The sequence below is a fragment of the Solanum lycopersicum genome, chromosome 12 (genome assembly GCF_036512215.1).
Source record: "Solanum lycopersicum chromosome 12, SLM_r2.1".
NCBI lineage: Eukaryota > Viridiplantae > Streptophyta > Magnoliopsida > Solanales > Solanaceae > Solanum > Solanum lycopersicum.
Window position 1 is genome coordinate 31,280,850 of NC_090811.1, and position 10,615 is coordinate 31,291,464.

General features: G+C 34.5%; 1 long non-coding RNA gene across 1 annotated transcript in view; it reads left to right on the plus strand.

Moving 5' to 3' along the window:
• The first annotated feature begins 5,717 nt into the window (after positions 1 to 5,717).
• The window catches only part of LOC109119130 (uncharacterized), a 6,776-nt gene continuing 1,878 nt past the window's right edge, over positions 5,718 to 10,615 (plus strand). The window contains exon 1 of the long non-coding RNA XR_002026348.3: positions 5,718 to 10,615. This exon is cut by the window's right edge and continues 1,320 nt beyond it. This is a non-coding gene — a long non-coding RNA (uncharacterized lncRNA).

Here is a 10,615-nt window from a genome sequence, read left to right on the forward strand (position 1 = left end):
CTTCCATACTTAGTACATTTAATATGCTAACCCCTTCTTTTCCTTTTTTGACTATACTGTAGGGAATTGGAAGTCTTGATGCGCCATGGAGAATAGATAGGTTTCTAAGGCTTTGCAGATGAAGTATTGGTGAATCCTCATCGATTCGAGGACAATATCCACATATCCCTTATGTCATAGCCTTTACTTTATTGTCTTGTATGGGATTAGTCCCACTCTAAAGTTTAGATGGTTCAAGTAGATGTTGTAAAGATTTAATGTTTTAAATGAAAGTCTTCTGCTTGTGTAATGTTTATGAAAGAGTTCTTGGTGTGTGAAGAATGTTTTAAAATCTTATGTATTTTAGTATGTTTATTATACAATGAATGATACGAAAGGCTTAGATTATACTTCTTGAAGTCTCATTTTCCGTGGACGACACAAGGATGCCCTAACTTCTAGGGTGTACTTGCGAGTCGTGATAGTTGTACCCGGAATTTTGACCCTAAAATAGATGCTAGGGTCACCTCCTATAATTTTAGACTGCAAACAACACACGAAAACATGAACAACACAGTAGAATACACTAACACACAAAAGACTAGTTTTTGAACATCTAGGTCATTCCTTGATGTTTGTCTTCAAAACAACTCAAGTCTGCCCTTTGATACTATTCTTCATTTATTTAGCAAGTTATTAACTCAAAATACTCATGTGAATATCTCATTTTTTTCTAGTTCATTTTGAGGGTTGTAACAATCTCCCCCACTTGCGATCATTCGTCCTCAAATGACACAAACACTTTCAAGGCCTACATGAATTAACTAGCAGCTCACAACACACATCATCACTAATATGGTTTAAAGTCAATGCACCAAACTTACAAGGAACACTAACTTCACATTATTATTCACTTTAAGCAACAAAAGAAATCAGGAACTATCTCTACAAATCATAGTGCACACATACTTAATCATTTTCAATGTCTTATAGAGGAACTATCTTCTCCAACTTTAGACATGCTCATGATTTCATTATAAGTCCCAATGCAATAATTTTCAAATCACAAATAGGCAAAATCAACATAACAACTCATGAGTCAAATAAGCAATTTTACTATATGAAAATTAACTTGTACACTGATCAATTACTAATGTTATTATAACATCATCAAGATCATGCAAAACATATTATCATCAAAGGTACTTATAACATAAGCAAGACATGCAACTCTTTATTTTATGCAAGACTCCAAAATAAGGCATCACTACTGAGAATTTCTTGGTCTCATGATTGAATAAGAATAAAAGGAAAATATAAGGATATAAACCACCTTACTACTCAATTCATTCTCCCCCACTTGGGGTAAACCCTTCTAAGAGCAATTTAAGACAACTATAAGGAACTATAACTCAGCGAGGCCTTTATTCCAGATAACTTCTTAGCCAATTCTCATAAAATCTTGATAGGACCCTTACAAATCATCTTCGAGGTCTCATACTTCTTAACCCACTATACCTCTCGTAAGGTGGGAACTCATACAAACCAAACCATGAACATCAAGACTACCAACCAACCTCACTAGCCCTCACTGGCAAAGCATAACATCCTCCTCTTGGGATTTAAGCTTAGAAAAACTCAACTCTAAGGCACAACATAACTCTAACCCATGGAATAAAACTCCCTCTTTACCTTTCCACCCTAAGGGAAGGTTCATTTGGGAACTAATAATCCAGCTATATGGGTTCTAACATTTGCTAGCATAACCTCACAACTACCTTGCTAGGAGTAAGCCGACACAAGAACTTTAATCCAAAACAAGGACAAGTATGAAGCATTACTCACACAAAAGAGAACCTTTCAACTCTCACTATTTACTACATTCATCCAAAACTCCTCAAGTTTACACCATAACTTTCTGCTATCGTTGCACATAACTATAAGGTAACTCCTCATCCCAAAAAAAGGATTTCATTCAACCATAATAACTCTTACCACACTAGGACTACATAATAATAAAACTTCCCAATAAAATGCTTCAAATTCCATAGGTTAAACATAGTTATTGTTGGCATTACAACAAAATCTTCCAAGTCCACCTTCATTTACTCCTCTTAGACACAAAACCATAAAAAACATCAAAATTTACCTCCTTTTCCCTCAAACCTTGCAACATCACCCATTCCAAGTAATAACATCTAGAAGACCACCGTACAAGGGATGTAAGAGAGAGAGAGAGAGATCATACGGAGTTAATCTCAATGGAACAATGCAAGAATAATGAGGAAAGTGAAACTTCTATTGTCCTATAGCCTCTCGCTCATAGATGTGTCGCGACTCACACCTATTAACAAGAATCTACTAGACGTGTCTTGTGAGAACTTGAACCCTAAGGACCATTTTATAACCTTATGCTCTGATACCAAGTTTTTTCAGGACCCGAGATCACCACCTAGTCGTAACAGGCATATTCGACCTCGAAGAGGTCTTTACAAGCCTCTTAGCATTTATTTATCACATAGGTATGAAAAGTAGTGCAGAATTAAAACTTCTCATTGAAAAGTCAATACGAAAACTCTTTTTAAAAAAAACATAAGAAGAACTATGTCTCATCAAAAGACATCCTAAATGTTGACACCCAATTTTGGCCTCCTCAATATTAATTGATTTTTGAGCCTCTTAAATTTCCAAACGATTCGAAATAATTAGTTTATAAAATAAATATATTTTTAAGATTTTAAAGTGATTTAGTCATGTTTATAATAATAAGATAATAAATTTTTTTTGTTTTTCTTTTGTATTTAATACCTTATAAAATATTTGAAAAAACCTTCTAAAAGTTAGTTAATTAATTAATTTAGTTTAGTTTATATTAAAATTATAATTTTTGAATTAATTAGTTTCTAATTCATTTAATTATTTCTTCTCGTTACGATTAAGAAGCTCATAAATCAATTATATTAATTCATCCCATTTGAATTCTAGTCGAATCTTCTAAAATTAATTCTTCTCGGTTATCTCTTTAATCCATTCGGCTAAATTGCTAATTAATTTGTATAGCAATTTTAGCTAAATCTAATCTTCTTGTCTAACACATTTTAAGACCAAGAATTTGGGCTCTATTCGTAGCTTTAAGCAGCCCACTCCCTTTATCCTCAAGACCCAACTCATTTCCCTTTAGAATACAACATTCCAGCCGACCCAGTCCAATTTAATAGACCCGGCCCAACTCCATATTCATTTCTCCTCTCTAATGTTAACACCAGCTTCCAAACAACGTCTTCAAGCCTCGAAACACAGCAATATCAAACAGCGGAATTCACTGAAAAGCAACAGCTTTATCCGCGTCGTCTTCCTTAGTGACTCGTAAAACAGTATGCGCATGCAGAGGAGGATTCAATTGTAGCCCTTGTGGCTGAGAGATTGAGATATGTACAACCCAAGGACAATCTACTCCATCCGGAGCGTCCCCCTCACCTCCCTCCCGTTTGAATTTGCTGAAATTTGGGTATCAATGCAACATATTCCTTCAGCTTTTTGGATAATGTTTGAAATCCGAAATATGTTCCTAAATCTAACCCTATTTTGCCCTCCTTTTCCCCCTCCCCCCGAAATCAAACCTCAATTCCTCCTATGTAAACTCCTTTTCTTCTTCATTGTTAAGGGGGTTGGTTGGCAGTTTTTAGCAAAAAGTTATACAAAGAATTTAGTTTGTGAAAGAATAGAAGTGAGAACTAGATACAAAATTTGGAAAGAATTATACTCGACAACAAAGATTAGGGTCGATTTTAAACTTGATTTCACTCCATTACTCTCTTTTTTGCTCTTTCAATTTTGTGGAAGTTTAAATTCGGCGGTGGAACTCAGTTTCTCACTCGTTGTTGTCCCCTTCAATGCACCAGAAAAGGTAATATCCTCGTCTCATTATTTATTCTTCAATGTATAGATTTCTTCCGATTTATGGGAAATAATCATAGGGACTCTTTGATGAAGTCTCTTTGGGTGATTAAGGTGTCAATCTTTTGGGTTTGTTGGTTTTACATAGTACCATACAACTAGTTAAATCCTTTCATCATTTTTTCGCCTTGAATAGTTCGACATTTATTTGATATTTGGTTTGAGAATTCTAGCTTTGTAATCCAGCTCCTTCACAATTTCGTTTTTTTTCAAAATATTTTATGTTCACTATTTTCAGTGCATTAGCGGTATGGTTCTACTTCTCCACAATTCTTTTATGATCTTGGCTATCTTCTCTATCGTTCTGAACTTCCATATGCTTGCCTGATTTGGTAGAATCTATCATTGATCTTGCAATTAAAATGTCTTCTTTGTCTTTTGTATTTCATCTAGCAGTTATATTGGTGGTCCACCATAATCATGTTTGGATTTGGCTTCTTTGTTTACTGTTAGTTTGTCTTTGAAACGTGTCTTTTTTCGTTATATGTTGGGCTGCTTCGATTTTTGAAATGAGGTTTTAAAAATATCATCTATTTCTTGTCTTATTTGGCTGCTAATTTAAATAAGAAAGCTCTTTTTAACTAGCATGTTCAATAATATCAAAATAGCTTTCACCACTGTTCGCACTATGTGACTGATAAATTGATTGAGTGTTGAATATTTTTTCTATCATGATTTATCCGTCCTAATACGGGCTTTGTCAGTATTATCATGGTAGTGTGTAATGTCAGGTTTTAAAATTAATTAAGATGGTCTGAATGGTTCTCATTTGGGTCACTACCTCGCTTATTTTGTAAGTCCATTAGTTTAATACTATAATTGTATGTGAATACCATGCATGCTTCTGTTAGCGAAATTCTTTAGGTAGCCTAATAGATTTGTCAATATTCAATTTGTGCGATTCGTGATTATTACCCATTGCAATTTCCCTGTTTAATTTGGTTCAATTTGAGATTTACGACTATTGTAAAAGTAGATGTTGATGAGTTTTTCTTTTGTGATCTTTTCATGTGAAATCCGCTTGAGTTCACTATGAACTCTTATCATTCCTCTTGTGTTTCAAAAGAGTCATAAAGTCTCTAATCCATATTCCGAGTGAGCATGCCCACGAAAGTGAAGTAAATTTCATGAAGTCAGCATACACATCTCGGGAGAGTATATACATTAAGTATACACTATAAAGTATCATACATCGGAGAGTTGAAGAAGTCGGTCCAAGAAGTCCACCTTTATTTTAAAACTTTTATTTTGTTACTGGGCCTAAGCCCTTGTAATTTTATTTAATATTATCTTGTTAGATTCTAGGACGGGATGAATTGGGGTTAAGGTACAATAAAAATGTGATTTATAGGACATGTGCCAAGTTTTTGGGCCAAGGGCCCAAAAATAGGATTAAGCCCAAGTACTAGCCTAGGAGGAAATAAATCGGATTTGGGCCACGTCTTCTCTCTTTTATTATTTATCTAATTTTGGATGCTAGTATATTTATTTGATTTTAAGGTTTTCCTAATCAACTCCCCAATATATAACCATTTTGAAATTAAATAAATTAATATTTTTACTTTCACTTAGTCAAGCATGCTTAACTTTTATATAAATTAGCCTAATAGTTAATTATTGGATAACTGCATGTTAGCGAACATTTCGGGTGCTTTAAAATCCTTCCCAAAATGCTAATATGAACAGCAAACCCCTTTTTAAATTTTTATTAGATTTTTGGTTTAGTCTATTGGAAAATAGTTTTCTTGATTTTTCTTATAAATTAAGTGGTGATTCTTAAACTAGTCTAAAATATTAGTTTTTATAATAGAACAGAATGACGACTTTTATGAGGAATTTAATAGGTTCTAACCCTTAAAATTAACTTATTTGAATATTTTTTAAATTGTTTAATTGTTTCAATTCTTGTATATCATAAATTGTGGCATTTAATGGCATCAACACTGCTAAACGGCAAATAGATTGCATTAGGAAAAAAGACGGTTATGTGGCTTACCACGACTGTCCTTCACAAAAAAAACAAATTAAATTCTTTGGGAGTGATAAACGAATAGTTGGCTTATGTTCATTCAATGTTTTTTATTAGTCTTCACCCCGTTGTTTGTCCGACTCGAGTATCCTTCATTTCTAAGCCAATTCTAGTTAACCTAGAGTACAGCAAAACCTAATCCAAATCTAAGCAATAGCCTAAGATTACCCAACACCCAAGTCATGTAGACCCCATTAGAGAGACTACCTTAAGTCTAGAACAACCCACGACCTAAATGCACGTTCATATTTAGGTATATGTCATTTGAAAAATCATTGTCTTTAGGGTAAGAAGTAGATTAGCCTACTTTAGTAGAAAAAAGAGTTTCGCAAGCTACTAGTCTATTTATGTGTTATAACTGCTTGTGTGAATATGTTGCTTTATTTGGAAATATTCTAGTTCACTATTCTTCAAATTATTTTTTAGAACCGCTAAGCACAAATGTTAAGTCACTGTCAAAAGTACGTCCAAATACTCAAATCGAAAGAGTTCGATGGGTAGAACTACGTAGGACCTGAATTCTTTTTTGTGAGATACGTAGGCAGCCTTTAAGGTTCGATCCCCATTTATTGAGATATTTTATGTTTTCCAACTCTTACAAAGAAATTAGAGTTACATCTCATTCAAAAAAAAAAGAAATACGATAATGAAAGATACAATCGACTTGTCTCGACTCAAGTCTACATTTCCGTTCACTAGGCTAAAATTCAAAGAGATAAATTCATGTCTATTTAGTCATTTCTCTATATATGTGGGCTAGTTTATATTCAGATGAAGCAATTGTTACGTGTTTATAGTAACGTGTGTGATATTTTGTATTATTTATCATCAACCTAGACTAACACATTTGACTTTGAATTGTTATTCTCTGTCAAGTACTCAAAACTGATTTATGTTGAAAAAATGGATGAACATCCATACTTTAGAAGGTTCAAAGACCCCAAAGATTCCTTATCTGAAAAATATTTGTCAAAAGGAAAGAGAAAATGGTTTAAAATGTCGAGAATATTGATTTGACTAAAATCACTGTAAATGACCCTATCGTTGCTAAACAGAACAAGTTGATTGCACAATTATTCAAACAGATTGCTAAAATGAGGGATAAAATGGATAAGACTCGAGATTGACGAATTTGGCTATCATTGCCAAATACTCCTGCTCAAGAAAACGAAAGGCCATCAACCCAATTCCTACTTCAGATCCAAAATCCAAACATTTTCCAAATAATTCAACCACCGATACCATTTCAAAACCTCTCATCATTGACTTAACCGCCCCTAATCAAAATACCAACATTCTCTAGAATTTTCTTCATGTCCATCAAACCCCTACTCGAATTGTCTAAAACCCACCTACCACTCAACCCATACCTCTAAAACCTGCATTTCACCTTCCAATATCATTAGAATCAATACCTTTCATCTGCTACACATTTTGAATTCAACTTTTATTAGAATAAGTAGGAGTGGAAGGTCATGAAAAGAAAGGCTAAGCAAAGCATCAGAGAGGAAATTATAAATGCAATAAAGGACTTTCAATACACCCCAAACATTATGGGGTTGATTTACGAAGATTTGTGTCTCTATCCACACTTGGAACTTCTAAAAAATTTAAAGTATCATAATTTGACACTTTTAGTGGAGTCGAAAATCCTTTGACTCATTTGAGGGATTATTGTGATCAACTTATTGGAGTAGGGAAAGATGAAGCTTTGTTAATGTGACTCTTTAGTCGAACTCTTAAAGGGGAAGCTTTGAAATGGTTTATTTAAAAAGAAATCAAGCAGTGGGCAAGTTGGAATACTTTGGATAAAGACATGATCGAAAGACTTTGTCACATTGTAGAGTTCATCCCAGATCAATACTCTTTGGAGAGAATCAAACAGAATTCTATGAAAGCTATCGAGAGTATGCCTACCATTAGAGAAGAGAGGTTGCAAGGGTTAGTCCTCCTATGACCAAGAAAGAGATTATTTAAGTCTTTGTGCGCACTGAAGATGCGGAGTATTACAGTAGGATGATGCTCATTTTAGGAGGCAAGTTCTGTGAGATAGTCAAAACTGGTGAAGCTATTGAAGACGGTCTCAAGACCGGGAAAATCATTTGAATGGCTCCCCAAGATGAATCCTCGGTACCATTGAGGAGGAACAGGGATGATGTTTCCTCTATCTCATTTGAATCAAGCCACAAATTAAAGAGCCATGCCGATCTTAATGTTCGAAAGCCTTTACCATCCGAAATCTACCATTTAGCTCCACAAATTTTTTGCCCCATCCCACCAAATTACGAAGCGCCATTGCCAAATCACCCAAACGGTCAATCAAGTCACCAGGCTCCATTGCCAAATTAATCAAATGAACCTCAAAGCTATCAAGCCCCACAGTACAAAAATTTCCAAACACCAGCACCTACTCGCCGAAATCCTCCCAGTTAGCGCCAAGAACCTCCGTTTTTATACAAAATAATTACAATATTTCTTGTCAGGTATTTTTGAAGAAACCTTCTCGAGTCTTTACTCCTTTGGTTTAAAGTCAAACCCAACTCTTTGAGAGATTGAAAAAGGGCTTGTCTAATACAAACAATTGATCAAAAAAATATAAATGTCAATTACAGACTTTGTAGGCCCAATCTTCATTGTGCTTACCATTCAGGGGGTGTTGGACATACCACATAGGATTGCATAAAATTGAAGCATAGAATTCAAGACTTAATTGATCAAAGAATTGTCACTCTTCAAAATAAAAATTGTAATGCCAATGGTAATTCCCTGATGAATCGTAGAGGATTCACTATTAACATGATTGTCCCAAAGTATCAAGAACCTCCACGTCAAAATGCCCCAAATTATCGTTAAATGCCTTTCCCTCAACAAGACAATTACAATCCTCTTCCATGTCTTAAGAAGAAACCTTCTGAAAAATTTACTCCTCTCATTGAATGTCGAATGCAGTTGTTTGAGCAATTGACAATGGCAGGCCTTATGCATCCACGTTGACCCAAACCGGTTGACATTAGATCAAGGTTTTATAGAATGGATCAAGGGTGCGCATATCATTCCAATTGTTTTGGACGTGATACTGAAGATTGTATTAACTTGAAGCACAATATCCAGGACATGATGGCTCAGAATGTGGTCAGGACCATTGCACCCAACATCTATAGTAATCCTCGATTGAACTATAGAGGCACCAATATCAATATGATAAATTTGGAGAATGAGTGGTGCATGGTAAAGGCTATAGTTCCAAATGGTCCTGACAACCTTGAGAAAACGGTAGCTTCTCCGAGCATAAGTGAGAAACTCAATTTTTCGAGCTTGAAATTCCATCGAACTTTTGCTTTTGTGTTAAGATACGATCAGAACAAGAAGGGGATTAATCATGCTCCACCAAACTCTTTGCCTCATTTATGTCAGTCCCTTGTGGTAGAGGATTATGGAAATGATGAAGGTCTTGGAGAAGGAATTGGGAATCTTTTAAAAGAAGATGAAGATGCACCCAATAAGATGATTGAAACACCAGACATACAAGATGTCGAGCCAATGGAGCATATTCTTAATTGAACTTCCACTATGCTCTTTATATCTCGCTCAATTTGATAGACAAAAGATGAATTTTATGTTGTTTTCAAAATTGGTGGTAGTTTGAATGAGGCTAGGGACCCACTTTTTGTGTCAGTTTACCTAATTATGTTTTCATTTCCCTCGTAATGTTTTCAAAAAAGGAAAAATAGCCCATGGTCATGGCCAATGTTTGTATTTCCTTACTTTCAATGAAAGTCTCTCCTATTGTGAAAAATTAATTTACTTTCTTTAATTATGTTATCTAACAATCATTATTTTTCTTTCACTAAAAAAATATATTTTAAACATGTCAATATCATGTCACAAATAGAATTAACAAAATGAGATAGATGAACATCATATTGAAGAGTATGACGAGGAAGATCATGATATTCAAACACCTTCTCAAAATATTTGAAACAGTTTGAGACTCTGGATAAATCAAATTCAAATGAGGAAAAAACTAAAGATTTTGGAAAGAATGATTGAGTCAAAGAAACCAGAATCAAATGTAAGCTCATAAAAGAGAACTCATCAGCTTATGTTCTGTAGTTAGAAAATTATTTCTTCTAATGAACTATATCTCATGTGAATTCTCAAGAACGAGATATGTAAGCAGCCTATATCGGCCTCGGTCACCCCTTTAATCCCTTCTAATATTTATTAGTACTTGAACTATGTTCAACCTGAATTCTTAAGAATGAGATATGTAGGTGTTTTATGTCGGCCTTAGTTGGTTTCTTTGTATATTTCTTTTTGTTGTTAACCTCGAGAGGGGAACTACGCTTGACCTGATTCCTGCCTCAACGGGATTCATAGGCGCCAGAATGGTTTTGTCATATCTCCCATAAGACTTCTATTTCTCTTTAGAATAGAAATTGGGAGAGAAATTTTGAGAGGAAAGAGGAAAATCTCTCCAAAAAAATCGAGACTGAAGTTACTTTGAGATTTGCAACTAGGACATAATTTTGTAGATGATCTAAAAAATTCAATGATTTGCTTATTAACAGTTAAAGTTACGTTAAGACAGTTAACCGGGACATAAATTTTGAGGATTGCCTCAAAAAATTTCAACAAAATTTATCGGCA